Source organism: Battus philenor, unplaced genomic scaffold, assembly GCF_028537555.1.
Source record: "Battus philenor isolate CCGP_79_NKW_IND1 unplaced genomic scaffold, ilBatPhil1.0.hap1 SCAF_23, whole genome shotgun sequence".
Taxonomy (NCBI): domain Eukaryota; kingdom Metazoa; phylum Arthropoda; class Insecta; order Lepidoptera; family Papilionidae; genus Battus; species Battus philenor.
Window position 1 is genome coordinate 7,056,464 of NW_027181686.1, and position 15,111 is coordinate 7,071,574.

Here is a 15,111-nt window from a genome sequence, read left to right on the forward strand (position 1 = left end):
TGCAATTCTGGTATGAAAAACTCTTCGATCATAGCTACATATCGCTCCGACGTAACAGTAACTGCGTGCCCTCTGCCATCCTCAAAGAAGTAAGGCCCTAGGATACCATGGGCTGACATAGCGGCCCAAACAGTCACTTTCGGACTATGTAAGGGCTTCTGATGCTTAAGTTTTGGATTGATGGGGCTCCAATAGCGGCAATTTTGTTTACTAACATGCCCGTTAAGATGGAAATGAGCCTCGTCAGAGAACATTATGTTATTGAAGGAAGTAAACCGATTCAACATTTCATTCGCATAATTTTGTCTTTGAATACCGTCAGTTTCCTTTAATTCTTGAACCAACTGAATTTTGTAAGGGTGCATATGTAAATCTTTCTTCAAAATCCGTTGTAACGAAGTCCTGGATACGTTTCATGCTCTGGCGCGCTTACGAGTTGACTGTGTCGGATTTTCGCGAATAGACTGTGTCACTGTGTCTATGTTTTGTTCCGTACGTGACGTCCTTGGGCGACCCAACCGCGGTTTATCTAACGTCGAACCGGTCTCCTCGAACTTAGCAACCCAGTTCTTAATCGTTTGAAGAGTTGGAGTGTCGTCAAAGTTGTGTAAACCTTTGTGTTCTCGAAATTTACGCCGCGCAACGGTTGCCGAATTGTCGTTTATATAAAACTCGCGCACACAAAACGCACGGTCCGCTCCGGTAAAATGCTCCATCTCGACTAAATTCCCAGAAACCGAAGTTACTCCCATCGCTTCCCCTGCACCGCTCACGCGCGCCCTGTTCGTTTTATTCAAATTTTACTTTTCAAAGGACTTATGGGCCACCCTGTATTATATTTATCGAGAGTACTTTTCTAAAATATTCCCGATCCTGAAACAAAAAATAAAACAATTTTCAAAAATTTCTGCAGAAACTTTAAATATCGGAAAACCCAACAACATTAGCTCGTACTGTGTTTTACGGCACATTTCACTACTGCGCTATCCATTCTGTTTATTTTGCCAAATTTTAACGCCTTGCGAAATGTTGAACGTTGCCGCGTTACGCGATACTTCAAATTTTGACAGTTCCGCACAACAATATCATAATTTAAGTTATTTGTAATATTTATTTAAAATAAATTCGTATAATGTACAGTAACAGCCTAGTCGTAAAGAACAGTGATGATTCCAGGTCGCGACTTCGATTCTAAACATTATGTGTAATTAACACAAATGCGTCCCTATATTCTGAAGTGTATATATTTTTGAACTTACTGCTGAAAAAAAAAACTTTGGATGGAAACTGCTGATTCTCCTACCAAAAATTTATCAAACCTTATTGGGGTTTTGTCGTGAATCACGGCCTAAAACACATTTAAGAGGAGAATTCGTCGTTTTAACCTATAGACGCCCACTGCAAGGTATATTTACTTATGAGAGATATAATAGCCATGTTTGGCAGGCGGGTTGACGATCGCAGTGTGGTATTATGGCACGCAAAGAACACTGCTGCCCGCTCTACGGAAACTAGTTTGTGAGCAGTGGCAATATCATATAATTAATGCTCAAAGTGTGAATGAAAGTGTATAGAATAATATTGCATGCCGGGATCGAACCCGTGATCTACAATTGCAAGTCTCAATCATCTACCGCTTGGCTACCACTGCTCAAGGAGGATTGTTTATCATGCGTGCAAACATTACAATGGTAATTTACTTACAAGTTAATATTTTAAGATTACGATGAAGATTATTAGTATAGTATTTATAAGCTTGTAATTTAATAATCCAATGAGGAGTTTTCCAATATATTTATTGCTGTAAACTTCGGAGTTTGTAAAGATATAGATAAGATAAGAATAGCGGAGCGCTTCAGGCCAATGAATGGCCAATGTCTAAACGCGTTATAAAAGTGTAAGAGCGCATTATTCTTGGCTCTTAAAAATATTTTACTTTTTACGTATACAATCTACAATCCACAATTATACCATTTAAATAGACCGATCTAACTAATTTTTCGTTAATCAAATCTGCAGCCGACCGGATTTTACACCCTTTAAAAACTTGGCAGTATGGTAATCTTTTTCTTTAATATTGCAAAGACATTCATTTGACAATCTGGCTCAGGACCTTTCAGCTACTGACGGTGTCCGACGGGTTCGTCCACATTTTGCAAGCCTAGTCGGATCGCAATTTCCGCTATCTAGTCGTAACGTGCTAATATAGCCTTTTTTATTCTCGTTAGTCCGATGGAAAGACACAACGATCGCATCATATTCCTTCTCCAAATCGTACCAAGCTGCCTAGACGACCATTATTACAAACATAATATTGATTTTAACCTGAAAGAGACACAAGTTATTTTTTTTTTTTGGAAGGCGATTCCAATTACAACTAGGATGAAATCTCTAGTTATGCTGTAATGCCGTCCAGAAACCAGTTTACTGAAGCTCAATCAGAAAAGAATCAAAATTTTTTTTTGCTAGTGGATCACAGATTCTCTTCACCGTCTACGAGCCATGTAACTATATAAGGCATAATGGATAACACCCCTGAACATAAACTAGATATTGACGGAATGCGATAAATAAATATTATATTTTTCTAAGATTTTTTTTATGTATGACATATGGTGTAGAAATGTAGTCTCACACTTCGAGCTTCATTGTAATCTTACAGTCGCTATGCTGACAATATTTCCACGAGATCAAAGGAAAGAAATGTGGAGATCCGTCCGACCCTGTGTATTGGCATATTGTAGTAGGAGTTGATATGTCGCGTGGATGGCCGGTGGTTAAGGTTCATGAAACCACAGACCACAGATCGGCAAGCGCAGCAAGGCGGGGAAGCCACATCTTATTGAAAAGAAGACCACAATTAACCACTCTAAAACTTTCATGTAACGAATCGAATCAACATCGAGTAACAAAATTCTCCTACTTTACAATTTTAGCTTTAAAAGATATTTCGTTAGTATTGTTTGAAATAAATTATGTGAACAATATTTTCACTTATTTAATTTTTTTCTAAGTTTTTCGAAAATATCGAGGAAATCAATTTACTCTTGTTGATTTCCTTGTACATTTTGTTTCTCTTAGAAAAGGATTTCAAAGTGAGCATGTAGATGATTCAAGCGACTTTCAGTAGACGACGAGGCTATCTATGACAAAATAGGAAGAGAGATTGCGAACCTCGAGATTGGCACTCTGGCTAACAATGTGGGCGTGCCTTACACTTATCCATAGTATTTCCTCAACAATTACGATTGTCGAGCGAGTTCGTCTTTGACTTTATGTCTCTAATAAAAACTAAATTTCCTTTTGGAAAAGCAGGAGGATGCAGTAAATTTGTATGGAGGTCTTATAGATGTATAATAACGTTGATGATTATATCGAATAACAGAAACTAAGTATTCTGCAAAAACAGAAATATTTGCCGGCTTCCTTATTTCCTGAGAAATATAACCCAGGTCTCATCGAGAATGAACAGGTACTTACTGTGTCTACATGCTTCATCTTCGTCCACATGGTCACTTTATAACAGGCAGGTTGGTGGTCAAAGGCAATCAAGTAAGCGATACAAACAAAATAATATAATTTTAAAAATTGTTAACTTACGTTTGTTATATTTATTTTAACAAAACGTTATCTAGAGGTACTCTAGGGGACCAAAAATTTATTCGTCATCAATTTTTAAAACATACTTTTTTATCACAAATTAAATGATTAAATCTATATTGATAACTTATATCACACTTTTCCCCGATTTGAAATCAAAACTATTTATATATGTCCATATCCAGCTACTCTCATTTAACACTGAAGTCTTCTGGCCTTAGCAAAAGATCCCCTTAAGTAATAAGATGCTGAATGCCGCTGAGTGCCCTAGTAACTAATATATACTATCAGTAATGCTTTGCTAATTTCAATACCTTCTAGATCAAGAAATTCGCTGTCATATTTCTTGACATAGCAAGTGTTAATTTGCAAAAAAGTCTTTCCAATTTACTTAAATAATGAGCTAAAAATAAAGGATTTAATATTATTCCAGTAAAGCAAGACGAAGACAATAACTTAACCGTTAAAACTTCATCATGTCTTAATTACTTTTTTATTTACTTAAACAATGACATAACATGTCAGTTATTTATTAGAACAACGTTGTAACTGCTATATTTATAGAAAAGATAATTAAAAAAAAGTTTTCAGTTATCTACGGAGTAGCGGAAGCTATAAGCATCAAAGAAAATCTCTCTCGAGTGGCGGGGAAACTGTTCGTTAATATCCGACACGAGAGAAGAATCTCTTGCAGCTGAAAGCTGCACCGGTGTTGGATTTTTCGAGAAATATTTTAGAGCTTCACCGGTATTTGTACCTTATAAATGTCGGTGAATTGAAATATTATTCGCGCTATCGTCGCCTTATCGAGCGCGCGTTATTTGTGGCGCTTCCCTTTCGACATCCCGCGTTACCTGCTCGGTTTATTTCGCAAGGTTTATATTTTATATTTCACGAAATCATATGTATGATTGATTTTTTTATTGATAATATGATACTTATGGTATATGCAACTGCGATACATTGCAGTGCTTACTATGGCTTACAAATACAAAAATTGTTGTAGCAACTATTTTGAGCTTATCGTTCTAGGACAATATCGTTCGTTCTTTGTTCTTCGGAGCGACGTCTTTTCAAGAGTGCTTAGAAGTACTATGGTGCTACCGAAAGCACTGTACCACGCCTTGGGAAAATGGCGAAGTGGAGGTTGATAAAAAGACCATGAGCGCTTCCACCGCAAGCGTTGGCGGTGAATTGACGAAACGAAGCAGACGATTCTCCCCTCTCTTGCTTCGCACATACCTACGGCACAATACAGCAGTTTCGGTAGCGCTATAGTCACTGTCTGACGTAAATCAGCGGCAAGACTAGATAGGTAGACGGTTGACAAGCCGTCTGTTCTCAAACCTCGTTTGACAGATCATCTATCTGAGACAACGACCAGAACTTCCGCTAACATTATAACAAAACTACCTGTAGTCATTCAAGTACTTGATCTAACTCAGTGATTCCCAAAGTGGTCTATATCGACCCCAAGGGGTCTATGACAACCTGCAAGGGGTCTACGTCAGCGAAAAAAATTTTGGGGGTCCATGAAGTGAAAACGGGGGCCCACGATAGTGGATCATACTATCTTGATATCATACTATCTTATAATATCAAAACATTTACATTATATTACATTATTATATATGTTTATAAAATTGTGTAAGTTGTAGGATGTTTGTATTCGCTTTGTAGTCGCAATACATTTTGAACATACATTAAACTTCACTACAGTTAGAAATTTACAGAAAATCAATATCAGGTAAGTAGGGGGTCTACCCAACACGGAAAAATATGGCAAAGGGTCTACGACACAAAAAAGTTTGAGGAACTCTGATCTAACTGGATATACTTCACAGTTCCATTTAAAACATAACATTATCTAATTCCGCAACAGTTGTAAAAGCCGAGTATGTGTATATGTTAACAATAGATAGTATAATTGAAATATCGTTTGAATTACGTAACTTTATTTTTATTTTCATTTTGATATATAATATATACTTTAGAAATAGGTTCTGATTATAATAATAATTGACATTTTAGTCAGGTATTTAAAGAAAATAAATCCTTGTTATCGAAGCAATATCTTGTAGTTTTATTGTAGTTTTGACGATTATAATTATTTCACTAACAAATTGGTGTAAAAATTTTAGTTGTAGAAAAAAATTCCATAAACATCTAAAATACAAAATTTATGAAACAAGATTTTCATAAAGAAATAAATACATGAACATTGTCTGAAAAGGTATAATGCTTTCTACACAAAACAGATATCGGCGTGGCAATGAGAAAACGTAAATAACCTTTTGTTTTATATATTAAATTATAAATTCTAGGTATATTGTTACCTAAATAGTAGAAAAGAGACATTTCAAAATACACCTTCCAGGTAGGTACTTAATATAATATATATATATATATATATATATATATTATTATCACATGATTTCCGAAGGATATTGTTATTGTTATACATTGCTTTAAAACCGTTTGTTGATTTTTATTTTGAATAATTTACACGCAATCTTATTCATAATTTTTTTTAACAAAATGCAAAGACTTGTTTTCCAAAAGAAATACTGTCAACTAGGAAATGAATCGATAGATTAAACGTAGAAAATTAACCATCCATTCCACACGATTGACGTTTATCTCTCAGTAAAGTAATAATAATGAAAGCGGGGTCTAACAATCGGAGTAGTTCATTACAGAGGTTAGGTTACAAATGTAAGGCATAGCGATTATATTAATTAAAGCGACTATCATCTCGGCGTTACGCGGCTCCTGGGAGACGGATAGAGACTAATTAAGATAGAGCTTATTTACTCACTGCCCTTTACTATTTAAACAAAGCACTTTGAGTGAGCAGTCGTTAAAGGGACAAGATTCGAAAGGGTAAATATAAACTTTACATTCATATCTATAACATAACATGCAGAGTACTTTACTTGTATGTGTATATTGTAGCTATAACTCAATGAATCAACTGCGATAAGAAAAAGAAAAGTATCTCCATATGTATATTTAATTTAATTTTATATAACTTAAATTTCAAGCGTATTTTATATGTATCTTATGGTTGTTAAACTTCTCAACTGTAGAGCATTCAATTGCACATTTCTTTTTTTAAAAAATTGCTTGTATTAATCTCTATAGCTTACACGTAACGATCGGACACTAAAAGTAAATTACGTTTAGTGTCCGAAACGAATACAACGTCGACCCAGGTGATATTAATTAATACCACTACCGTTTGTATGATATCTATCGAATGTAAAAAAATAGTCGTCGAAAATAATATCATAAAATATATTGGTCGGCGGTTGGGATCCGTCCTGGATCCACCGTCACATTCATCTATCTTGTACAAATAATCTGGGCGTGGTTTAACGTTAACTCCTCCGAAATAAAACTTTAGAATTCACATTAACAAGTTTTTAATAAAATTCCGATAATGAATTGAACAAAATAATGTAAATTAACGCGGATTAAATCAGATTTAGGTAGGACGTAAGCGATTTGTCATCACCGACCGTTACGCGCCACGTTGAATCTTTAATTGTCCAAAATCAACATTGATTCTGATGTTTCACTAGAATAGGATCTTTCGGTCGTCATTTCCACTGTCATCCACTTCCGGAAGGAACGTTCCATCTCCTTGTACTAGATGGCACCACCGACCCGCCATCATAGTCTTAAAAATTTGTTATGCTAGTCTTTGCATATTTAATATTATTTAAATAAAATTTCTGGAAACATATTTTTTCTTTACACTTATAAAATACACGATGTTTAGTTAGTTTTGTATCAAAATATCTTAAGACATAGTAATTAATTAATGATTTCTCCATGAAACAAACGAATGAACAATATGTTTAAGACGAACTGCGTGTCGACTACTCGCATCACAGGCTTGGTAATGTCTGATATATTCAATCATCGCAAGAGCGTCATCTTCAACATCGGCTCCGGGTCCTCAATGATACCGGGTTCTCCCTTACCCTCGATCATGTCCTGAACTATCTGAAACATATAATATCGTTAAAATAGAACGTAAACGAATTCAAGTAACTTTGTTTATATCTTAAGCAACTTGTAACAAAGAAATGTTATAAGTTGGTCGAGTTGCTTTATTCTATCTCAATCGATAAACGCTCTCTGCAAGGCAAAGGCATCCTCCAAAGATCAAGTTATTCAAAAATTAAATAAATATATGCATTGCGAAAAATATCATTTACTATATATTTTATTTCTTTTTATTTAGTTTTATCAGTTATAAGAAAAATTAGATATATACTAACTCTCTAATTTTAGAGAGAAGAACAAATCTATTTCAATTCTTTCAACAAATTACAATTTTCATTAAAATTCTTTAAAAGGCCACTTTAATCCTTAAAATGAAAATATTTTTGAAAACAGATAATCGTGGATGTCTTAAGCTATAGAGGTCTAACCAAGACTTGACCATTAAAATATTGTCTTGTTTAAGTTTGATCTTCGTGTCTCTTACATGTTTTATTTCATATTTACGGACAATGCCAAAAGAACTCCTGTCTGTTTCCATTACTTGTCGTTTAAGCCCATAGACGACAACGGTAAGGCATAGGTGACCCTAAATCATGCGTTTGGCCAACCGCCTCTTGCAAACTCGGCAAAAGCATTAGTATTTTCGAAAAATTTACTCGCTAGAACGCCGAGAGAAACTATATCTATTCGCCTTTCTTTCAATAAAATAATACCCAAAAGGGACCTTATTCATAAAAGTGGTTCCTTTTCTAATATCATTACCTGAGATTCTTCAGTTATAAAACCCCTTTCATACCATTTTTACAACAATAAATGATACAACGGTTTATCGAAAATGCAAAATTGTAAAAAATTGCATTTTCGATAAACGAAGGAATTAAAAAATGTAGTAACCAAATCACAAAACTCATCGGAAACAGTATTTTTACTAGTTAAGATATCCTTTAAAACTTGGGTGTATTAAGAATATGCGCTTCTTCTTATTGGTGGTACATTCGTAATATGATTTTAACTTTAGAAATAAAACTAGCTTAGCAACTATTTACAACTAAGCAAGGGTGTATGTTTGTCATGGTATCAATGAAAAAGGTCCGAGCATATAGTGCATTAGATCATCTATACTCTTAGCGTGTTATATTAAACAACGTAAGTTTTAACACTTTAAGAATACAAGCCGAATCGCAAAAATACTATAGTGTCTACATTGACCTATGAAAATTAGACATCTATAAAATAATAAAATTTAATATTAAAGTATGCTAACTGAATATCCGCAATGAATACATTAACATGAAAATTGCATACGAAATCTAAAAGGCGTTTACGAATTTCTAGACAAAAAGAGAAATTATGTTTAGTTTTTGATTAACAATCTTTGACAGAACTATAGCGAGGACCTAATGCTCTAAATTACTTTCAAATGTACTAATTACTTAATTAATCTCTTTAAAATTTAAAATAAGACCAATATAAATTCAATTTAATTTATTTTCAAGAAAACAATTATTATTAGGACAATATTTCTAATTGAGTTAGCAGAAGATTAATAAATCTTATAGACAGTAATATCCATTTTTCTGCCAAAAATATACAAGGACTGAATTTGTACGTGAGTTTTTACCCTCGTAAGTTAATTATTTCCATTACTGATTCACCGCGGACGGTACACGCAACTTTTTTCAAAATTATTTACTTGCCCTTAATAAACAAAATGTTGAACTGGGAAATTTTAATAAACAGCTCGCAATTGCTTCGAGAACAAATTTATTTTCAGACAATTATATAATAAATTTCGTTTCTTTAATTTAACATCTATAACAGAAATTAAAAATGAGTGAAATCCTACTGGCCAATTTCTGTACAGGTTTTAATTACTTATGTCAATAGGTGACGGAATAGCCGCGGTAGATAAACATTTTTAATGTCATCAAAATGTAGAAAGATAAATGTTTATAATGTCGTAGCAAGGAAATATCTAAATTAAAAAGGAAAAATGAAAAAATATAAAGATGAGTGAAATATGGCGAATTAAAAGTTCAAAGAAGAGCGTTGCCAATACAGAGTCGGGAAGCTTCAATGTGAACCAGTTGTTAATGGTACTTGGCACTATAGTTCTCCTACTGGTGTTATGGTATCTTGTTTGTCAAGTAGTCGAAGGAAGATGTTAAATTTTGAGTTACAAAAATTTTTACATATTATTCCTACAAAGTGTTTCAATCAAGACAAGAAGATAAACCATGAAGAGTCGAAACAGAAGTAACAAAATTCGGGATTATGTGCTTTTTTCTAGAACTTCGTCAAATAATTTGTATTCCTTTGTAAAAATAAAATGTCGCCAATGATTAAATATTTATACAGTTTTAATTGATTTCAATAAACTGAGTCTAGAAAAGTTTTGTAAGTGTTGTGAATAGTGTGATTTGATGTTAGTTTTACACCGAAATAAGACATTTTTATGGTTAGATGATCAGATTAACGGATTAATATTGATAGGAACTCAGCTAAGTGGTATCGTTAGTCGACATATTTAAACTCATAAAACTGCTTCTACAAAATATCATCATTCAAAGCATGTTAAATACTATAATGCTAATATACTAGACTAGACCAGATACGTTGCAGATTCCGTCAATTTCGCCAATTCAAATAGTTTGCTTATACTGACAGTAATAATAAATAAAATATTTATTTATTTAAATTACTAGTAAAGCAAATAAAAGGTATGGATATTGAAACTTAAAACTAGTGAATACAAATACTGTCTCTATATTAGGAAAAAGTTTTAAATAGTTATAACTAATTTATTACGTTGTTGGTTTTATACTGTGAATATGACTGTGCCTCTTAGTGATATTTAAACGGGTTAATGAGTGTTTAAATGCGAATGTGTTACATTTCATTGTTATAAGTTACTCAAGACCCGAAAATGTTGCTTGAATTCGTCTACGTTTTAGTTGAACAATGCTATACATTGACGTTGTTTTATGGATTAAGTTAAAGATCAAGATAAAATACATTTATTGAACATTAGAATTTATTAGATTAATGAAATTTGTTTTAGAATATTTTTTGTTTCTCACTCTACTTTTCACCGCTCTGTAAGGTATCATAATTGTGGAGAAGAAGCAGGAAAAAACTCCACAACAAAATATCTTTTAAATAGTTGTGCATATAAACTTTCTGACAGGTACAGCATAAATGATAATAAAGTAATCAAGCTATATGACTTTGAAGGATTCTAGTCATTTAAATATTCGTTTATTGAATATTATGCCTTATTTGAGCACTTATTTTTAATTAACATTTATATGTATCAACGAACTTCTCATTGAGAAATGATAAACTTCATTATCTTCCGTTGACATAAGAGATGATGATTCATCGCTTACATCCACCCACTGTTGGATAAAAGTCTTTTCTAATGCCTCCAATGCCGCACTCACAGGAGCTGTTTTGAATTCATCACTCCTTCAGAAATAAAACCGATAAATGTACCCAGGTCACCGCTTTGTTACTTTACAAATTTTGAGAACTCTGACTTTATTCCACCGAAAATTTTTTTTCTGATTCGAGAAGCGGCGCTTGCAGCAGTTTTTTTCTGTTTTGGTTAATAGTATCTCTTAATAAAAATTTTAATTTATAAGAGTATCTCTTTTTAATGATACCTAGTACTAAAAATGTCACGTTTCTCTTAATGACTCTATATGAATTTAAATTCAATCTCATACTGTCTATCAATGGAGCATTATTTCGTGATTATTTATTGTTTTACAGGATATTCTTATAACAGTTGGTACTCTTACATCAAGTGGTATAAGGTTCCTAAAAACTTCAACAAAAATGGTTTAAGTTTTGTTATCAAAAAACAAGTCCCCTGGACTATCTCGGTAACTTTCGTTTATCTACTGATCTTCTTATTCCTGATTAACCCCGTAAAACCACCCTATAGCTTTTTAAATAACTAATTGAGCGACTGCGAGTTTTCTTACTAAGCCCGCAGTAAATAAAGGCTATACCATATCAACTATTCCACTGGCGGTAACTGAACATTATTAGGAATGTATGTAACTATGAAAAAATGAAAAAATAAGTAAAGGTATAAGTAGGATTTTGAGTTTTAATTGTGGGATACTTTTTCTATCAATTTAGACTTTTTTGGCTTTATTATCTGGTCACAGACAACTAATCACTGTCAATGCCATAAAATTTGTAATAATATAAATTAATTGAATAAAAAAGTTAAAGTTACATATATGTTTATAAACATCGTCACAAATCAAAGTAAATACATTACAGTAAAACACGAGCCAGCGCGTCGTCGACCACATTTAAATATTCACGCTTGTTAATAGTAATTTAAGTCTGTCACTTTTAATCTACTATTACAAGTGACGATTTTACATTTCTTTAGAATTTCCGAGCGTTGAGCCTTTTTTTCAGGTTTGGCCTTAATACAATTACATTTAAATTATACTTACCATTACATTTAAATTTTAAATTTCTTATTTTAGTGTTTTCTTAATTTCGCACCAATGGACGTTAAATAATTTTATGATCTTAAAATGGAGAGATAATGAGAACCGTATTGCTTTAATAGCATTGCACTAATTATCGATATCATTGCGCTTTGTATCGTGGAAAGTTTGCATACAGGTCTCTTAATAGATATAATGGAATCTCCGATGTGACCGAAGAAGTCACGTGATAAAGGCGTACAAATTAGTGAAAAAAATTAGAAGAAAGCTTGTCAGAAGCAAAATATTTAAATGAAATGAAATAGCACTCGGAACCATGTCACAGGTTTTAAAAAATTGTGATCAATAGTTATCCTAAAAGAAATGCACTAGTCACTGACTTTTAATTTAAAAATAATAATGAATATTTAATGGAATCAGGCGTTACCTCGCGGAAGTCCATCCTAAGTAAGAAAAGGACCAATATTTAGCCACTTTCGCACATGCAGTGGTAGTCGTGTAATGAAATGCACCGCCCGCCAGCCCGCTGATAAATGCGTATGCGGCAAACAATGCGAATCACAGAACCGCCACCACCAAATCACTCAACACGTGTTTCACCCCTCCACGGGACATCTTCAGGAGTTATGTTACACCTATTAGTGCCAAACACAGAGTGCAAAATAAGGAAGGTAAAATCGCAGATATTTTTGTTCTACTGAACAATGTTTTAATAAGCATATTGACCATGTTCGTACCCATAGCTCTATAGAAGCTTCTCAGTTTGCCAGTGGAGTACAACGTTGGAATTTTCCAGCTTCAGTGATGTATCGTCATTAGTATATTACTCGTTTGAAGTGGCTGTGGGTACGGTACATCGCTCTTGCATCCGACAGCCATTGGGACAAAAAGGTTTTCAAGTAACGACAACATCCTGGCAGATACTGATCAGATGGATCCCCACTAAGTGAACTGACGACAATATTTAAGTCGCGGGAGGTCTCGGGATGCATGGCGAATTTTGTGTGAGATGAATGAAGATATTAAGGAATGATTGAGCCGTATTAAAAAAGAAAACACTTTTTTGACAAACTTCTGCAAGTGTATCAAGTTATATTTTTAAGAAGATGGTTAAAGATATTGACAACACCTCGCTTGATAACCAAGAATAGTATTTTCAGCGAGCCTCTGCACCAGATTAAAGTTAAACCTTCGTCGGAGCCTAAGACTTGAAGGTTGTCTTCTAGTACCGATATTAATCCTCTGGATTATGATTTATGGACAGTTTTAGAGAATATGGAATGCTGCAAGCACAACTATAATTTGAAGTACCCGAAACAATCCATAACATTGAGAGTAAAGAATTTTCCTCTTGAAGAGAGAGTGTGACTCTAATAATAACTGGCCTTAACGTTTAAAGCGCTGGATTAATCTCAATGAAGATAATTTTGAATAAGCTTCATATATGAATTGTGAAATTGATCAATATTTTAATTCTATTTCATAACTTTAAAAACTAACATTAAAGAAATAATCATGTATACTATATAATTAAAAACAAAAAATGTACTGAAATAAATATTTGGCTGATAATTATTCGTTTTCATAAGCGCTAATAGCAGAGAAGTTCCACGAATTTTCAATTGCTCTTATTTACCGTAAATCTCTCTCCTTATACTAGTTGCGTTAGTTAGTGATTAATAGAATTAATTATAATATTTTGTATAAAATTCTTGAGCATTCTCTGAAAACAAATATAAATTATTTTCAAAGATTGTTAGTGTTAAAAAAATTAAATTAAAGTTATTTCTTATTTATGAATGCGTATAATATATTTTATAAACTAACGATATACAAACTGATTACATGCAAATATTAGTAGAATTTAAAACACTGATCTTAAATTTTTTCCCATTTGTTACGACGATTTGATTATATATTCAATATTTTTGTGCGTTAATTTATCTTTTAGTCATCAGCCTGCGATAGCTAGGACTAATATAAATAAAATACTAGTCCATTACAAGGACTGTGTAACCATTAACCCTGTATGTTATAGCATATTCATTTTCATATTATAGATCTATTAATTCATCACTAAATAGCAAACTCAAAAGGCCAATGCGGACACACCGTTTTGACACGATTAAGCAGATAAAACCGGTATTGAAGGGCTTAAAAGCTGTACAGAAAAAGACTATTTTAAGCACTACAAATTGTTGGCAAAGGTATTAACAGACGGGGATTGCTTTGAAGGGGATGTAATTGATTTGGAAGAATAAATGAATAATTTACATTTTATTAATTACCTTGTCTAACTTTTTGATCAATCACAGTATTATATAAATTACTCATGTATTACTACACAAATGACAAGCAAACTATTCGACTTGATAAAGTTATATTATTTTATCAACATACATATTATAGATTAGGAAACATTCAAGGAGCCTTTATCATCAATTGAGTCGTAGGATGTCTGCTACTGAACATGGGCCTCTTCCATAGATTTACAGTAAGACTGGAAAAAAGAGGCCAGCATCCAACTTTATCTGACGACTTTAAAAATGTCGTCTGTTCCTAGTAGGTGGATGTTTTACGCAGTGCTAACCGGTCCGTGGTCTAGAAGCTCAATATCCCAGTGGCCATCTGATTTGCTCGCTATGCGACCTCCACATTATCACTTGTAACTTACCAATCACCTGAGCTATGTCAATCACTTAGCGTTATTGTTCATTTGTACATGTTTTAAATATTCATTTATATTTTGAGCAGTGGTAGCCCAGAGGTAGAGGACTGAGACTTGAGATCGTAGGTCGCCGGTTGGAAGCTCGAGATGCATTCTTATATAATTTACACTATGTGCGTTAATTATATAAGATTGCCACTGCTCATAAACAAGTTTCCAGAGAATGTGTAATAGATTCCTCTGCGCATTAACCAACCTGCCCGTTAAACGTGGCGATTATGGTAGATCTCCCTTAGATATTTTTTGGGTAGGAATATACCTTGCAGTGGACGTCTATGAGCAAAAACGACCACA